The sequence below is a fragment of the Brachyhypopomus gauderio genome, unplaced genomic scaffold (genome assembly GCF_052324685.1).
Source record: "Brachyhypopomus gauderio isolate BG-103 unplaced genomic scaffold, BGAUD_0.2 sc361, whole genome shotgun sequence".
NCBI lineage: Eukaryota > Metazoa > Chordata > Actinopteri > Gymnotiformes > Hypopomidae > Brachyhypopomus > Brachyhypopomus gauderio.
This window is the reverse complement of record NW_027507182.1, coordinates 44848-50847: the sequence shown is the minus strand read 5'-3', so window position 1 is coordinate 50847 and position 6000 is coordinate 44848.

Below are 6000 nucleotides of genomic sequence, written 5' to 3'. Positions count from 1 at the left end.
GAAAGGCGCTTCAGTGGGCAAACCTCATCCTTGCGCACCGGACGGGGGAAGCCTGGACTGTGGAGGGGTTTTTCAAACTCTTACAGGCTAGGTTCTCCGGTGTTGCCCCCCAGCCCTACAGCATGTCTGAGACTGTAGGTGCTACTACACCTCTTCCTGGAGTGGTCTTCTCCACCAGTATGGTGGATTTTCCTAAGACTTTTTTGGGGGGGGTGCTATGAGCCTATGCGTCGGGCCCTCATGTCTCATCAGACCGACCCCATTGGCAATGTGGGGAGGAAGAGGGGACTGAGGGGCGGCGCAAGGGCATGTCCATGTTCCTCCCCAGATGCTCCAGCGGCCTCGGCACCTCCTAACCCGCAGACAGACATACATTTGCTATCAAATCAAAGCCCACCCTATCCTCTAAAATATTAATATAAACTGATTCCACTGTAGGTAAGGTAGTTAATCACTGTATGTATAGTGACATAGAACATTTGTGGAATTACGGTAAATTGCAAATAATAAACAAAATACAACATGACTGTTGTCCACAAACTTTAAATAAATTATGCATGCAATGTATGGATTATATTCAGATATAACCAAAAAACTTCTCTCTGCCTCAGAGGATGAAACATGGACTACTAAAAGCAACCTGACCAGAGCTTCCACTTGCCCAAATAATCCATGTACCTCTGAAGGCAAAGCATGAATGATCTCTGCAGCTTCTGCACTGTTACTGTATCTTTGTACCAGTACTCTCCTAATAAGGTGATACATAATATTTAAAATAATATAACAGGTTTGATTATTATTATTTACTTAAACTATTTCCGCTCTTAAAAAAAAAACTCAGGAGTGTTGTGTCCTGTGGTTTTATTTGTTTCTTTGGTGGCATGCTGAAATGAAATGACAAAAAATGTATGTTAAGGTTTCCTGACTAGACAAGACTAACGTTAATGTTGGACAGTCCGTGTCCCAAACAGCACACTCTGGAACATTACATACTGCACTACTGAAAACACTTCAAACCATGGTGTCCTTTTATTTATTCGTTTATTTGTTTTATTCATTATATTTTATTTTTTACACATTCAGTGTAGTAGCAGTTTTGGACGTGGCCAGAGAGTAATGTAACTTTATGTTTCAGGGAGCTTTCTGACAAGTTTTAATATAAACGTTAGCTAACCCAAACCCTCCTAGTCTGGTACCATAACAGCACATTGCAATAAAGCTATTTTATGGTCATATGGTTGGCTATTCATTGCTCTTATCACTGACCTCGCGTTTAACACGGGCGCAAACTACCCGCCGCTCCAGCGAGGCGAGAGCTCGGGTCAGTGACATTGACTGTATATATAATGGACGGTACGTCACCGTTGACTCCCATTGTGAGTTTTTGAAGCCACCAAGATGGCCACAAGGACGCTGCCATCTTGAAAATTGCAGCCAGAGCATGCGCATTAGAACCGGTAGGCAGGACAGTATCTCCGCCAGAGACCTATCTCCGCTCCGACATTTGTTAGGATACGCCCACCAGTATAGACACTTTTGACGTTTTACAAAATAAACAAAGGTAAAAGGTTTTAATATTGCTGTCGAGAGTTTTGCTGTCGAGAGTTTCGCGTTCACGTTTGAGCGTCTGGTATTAGATGTCAACCAACGCAGCTATTAACTGTCAATCACCTTATCGCCACACCCCTTTAAGTAACACTTAATAACTTCTATAAAATCTGTTTATCATAGAGAAAAACACTGGAAGAGATACTAACGCAATGGGGTCTTACAGAATTGACAAAATATAATTGCTCAAAAAACTTATTTTACGTGTAATAAAAATTCAAAGTTTGTCGTCCGGCCCGTTCACCAACATGGGAATGGGCGGGGTTAAAAGTTGTACTGCAGCCAGCCACTAGAGGGCAGCTGACTCACGTTTTAAACGTTTTATCACGACAAGAGCTACACAATACTGCTCTAAAACACAGTGCTCTGATAAAGAAGATAAATGGAATGTATGGAAGCCCATTTCCGCCACCTAAAATAAAAAATAAAAATTGCTATCTCATTATTTTGAGATACTAAGTCATTATATACTATAGTATCTCAAAATAATGACTTAGTATCTCGAAATAATGAGATAGCAATTTACTTAATAATGAGAAAAAAATATATGTGCTGTTTTTTTTACTTTAGGTGGTGGGAATGGGCTTCCATATAAATGTCTGTATTGTAAAGACGACATTTTACCCTGATGCTTTTGTCGGCATTTTTCAGGTGCCCTGGATGCTGCTGCTGAAAAAATCAGAGAATTGGAGGCCAAGGTCAGAGAATTAGAATCTCAGCTCAGGGGCCTGCAAATCAACAGATTTTGTGCAACTGATGAGAAGTTCAGATTCTACACCCGTTTTCCATCAGAGAAGGTATTTTTGATCTTTTGGGAGTCGGTTGCTCCCTCAGCATCCAGGTTGGTGTACTGGAGTAAAGCACAGAGGAACGAGGGTGTGATGGAAATTGAGAAACCAAGTCCAAGCCAAAGACTGGCACAACAAGACTGGAAATAACAAGACAGTCTGGAATTCTCAGCCTACTGGAACCAGGAGATGCATGCATGGCAGACAAGGGCTTTGTCATTGACCAGATGCTGTCTGATGTTGGTGCAACACTCATCATCCCCCCCTTCAAGAAATCCACCTGCTTCAGCAAGGAGGACATGGAGAAAACACAAGCCATAGCTCGTCTCTGAATCCTGGTGGAGAGAGCTATCAGAAGAGTCAAAGAATACCACATCTGGCACACAACCATTCCTCTTACCCTTTCAGGCTCAGTGAATCTGCTGTGGACTACCGGTTGTTGTAATGACCAACTACCAAGGTCCCTTAGATTTAAACAGTGATGTACCTGTCTAAATTATTCTTGTAACACTGGAAGAAACAAAGATACAAAATTATTTATAGTTCTATTCATGTTTAATGATGGAATGAAGGTTTTTTGTTTATATTATGTTTTTTTTTTTTTTGTTACAGACCTGTAACAACTTCTTTAAGAGGCTTCTCTGTCCTCCACTCATTACCTGTATTAAGGGCACCAGGATGATGTTTCCTCTTGTGAGTCTTGGTTCCTCCCAAGGTTTCTTCCTATAGTTTTTGAAGGAGATTTTCCTTGACCACTGTTGCCTTTGGCTTGCTCACCAGGGTTTTTTTTTTGTTGTTGATGATTCTGGACTTCTATAAGGGTGCTTTGTGTAAAAACCACTATATAAATACATTTCATTTGATGATTAATGTTTATTAAATGTTCCTTTTCTACACAATGTTTGCATATTTCATTAATTAAGGTAACAGGCTGGTAATATAAATACAGATTTAATACATCAGGGTATATACAAAGATTCTTAAGTTGAATTTAATACCTTTTTAATACCTACAAAATATTTTTTAATACCAGCATGACTTAAAGCGGCGACTGAAGTGGCCTCTCGGTTGTTGCTAACCACTGGCCTAAACCAGTCTTTAAACAGGCATGAAAATGGGTCAGTGTCAGTCCTGCCTCCCTCCTGTCGGTCATGTCTTCTGTTTGTCTTTTATTTTGAAATTTCCTAGTTGTGTCTGTCTTCACTCCCCTGCCCCCTCGTTATTGCTTTCTGCTGTGTCTTGTTGAGTCCCTTGGTTGGTTAGTGTATTTAAGTCTTGTGTTTAATCTCTTGTTTGTATGCGATTTGGTATCTTGGTCTTTTGTGTCTGTAATACTAGTCTGTATGTACTCCTTGTATTTTGTGTGACTTTGGTTTCTCTAGGGGTATTGCTTGTTGATGTCTTTGCTTTTATTTAGCCTTGTCCACCCAGCTATTCCTGTTAGTGTTGTTTGGTTCATAAGTTAGGTGTTTGATTATTCTTGGGGTATGTTTTGTGTGCTTTGTGTATATGTATCAGTTTTGTCATTAAATTCATTGTTCAGTCCGCACTTGCGTTCAGCCCTCTCTCCTAGTTGTTACCGAATAACCGACCTACAATGAACGCAGCGGACAGTGGAGTGAGGCATGTTGCTTGCTTGCCTCCTCCCAAAGATGATGAGGACTTTCAGGTACAGCTGGACTATTTGCAGTCATGTTTCATTTTGGACACTGCAGGTAAACCTGTTGCAATGCCCTCTTTAACTGACTCCCCAGACATGTACGATGGAGAGGAGCGTAATGCTGATGCCTTTGTTCTACAATGTAGCCTGTATTTTCAGTTCCTGACATGCCCTATGCCACCGGAAAAGGCTCTGGTGCTCTTTATGAGGGCAAGACTACAGGGAAAGGCGCTTCAGTGGGCAAACCTCATCCTTGCGCACCGGACGGAGGAAGCCTGGACTGTGGAGGGGTTTTTCAAACTCTTACAGGCTAGGTTCTCCGGTGTTGCCCCCCAGCCCTACAGCATGTCTGAGACTGTAGGTGCTACTACACCTCTTCCTGGAGTGGTCTTCTCCACCAGTATGGTGGATTTTCCTAAGACTTTTTTTGGGGGGGTGCTATGAGCCTATGCGTCGGGCCCTCATGTCTCATCAGACCGACCCCATTGGCAATGTGGGGAGGAAGAGGGGACTGAGGGGCGGCGCAAGGGCATGTCCATGTTCCTCCCCAGATGCTCCAGCGGCCTCGGCGCCTCCTAACCCGCAGACAGACATACATTTGCTATCAAATCAAAGCCCATCCTATCCTCTAAAATATTAATATAAACTGATTCCACTGTAGGCAAGGTAGTTAATCACTGTATGTATAGTGACATAGAACATTTGTGGAATTACGGTAAATTGCAAATAAACAAAGTACAACATGACTGTTGTCCACAAACTTTAAATAAATTATGCATGCAATGTATGGATTATATTCAGATATAACCAAAAAACTTCTCTCTGCCTCAGAGGATGAAACATGGACTACTAAAAGCAACCAGAGCTTCCACTTGCCCAAATAATCCATGTACCTCTGAAGGCAAAGCATGAATGATCTCTGCAGCTTCTGCACTGTTACTGTATCTTTGTACCAGTACTCTCCTAATAAGGTGATACATAATATTTAAAATAATATAACAGGTTTGATTATTATTATTTACTTAAACTATTTCCGCTCTTTAAAAAAAAAACTCAGGAGTGTTGTGTCCTGTGGTTTTATTTGTTTCTTTGGTGGCATGCTGAAATGAAATGACAAAAAATGTATGTTAAGGTTTCCTGACTAGACAAGACTAACGTTAATGTTGGACAGTCCGTGTCCCAAACAGCACACTCTGGAACATTACATACTGCACTACTGAAAACACTTCAAACCATGGTGTCCTTTTATTTATTCGTTTATTTGTTTTATTCATTATATTTTATTTTTTACACATTCAGTGTAGTAGCAGTTTTGGACGTGGCCAGAGAGTAATGTAACTTTATGTTTCAGAGAGCTTTCTGACAAGTTTTAATATAAACGTTAGCTAACCCAAACCCTCCTAGTCTGGTACCATAACAGCACATTACAATAAAGCTATTTTATGGTCATATGGTTGGCTATTCATTGCTCTTATCACTGACCTCGCGTTTAACACGGGCGCAAACTACCCGCCGCTCCAGCGAGGCGAGAGCTCGGGTCAGTGACATTGACTGTATATATAATGGACGGTACGTCACCGTTGACTCCCATTGTGAGTTTTTGAAGCCACCAAGATGGCCACAAGGACGCTGCCATCTTGAAAATTGCAGCCAGAGCATGCGCATTAGAACCGGTAGGCAGGACAGTATCTCCGCCAGAGACCTATCTCCGCTCCGACATTTGTTAGGATACGCCCACCAGTATAGACACTTTTGACGTTTTACAAAATAAACAAAGGTAAAAGGTTTTAATATTGCTGTCGAGAGTTTTGCTGTCGAGAGTTTCGCGTTCACGTTTGAGCGTCTGGTATTAGATGTCAACCAACGCAGCTATTAACTGTCAATCACCTTATCGCCACACCCCTTTAAGTAACACTTAATAACTTCTATAAAATCTGTTTATCA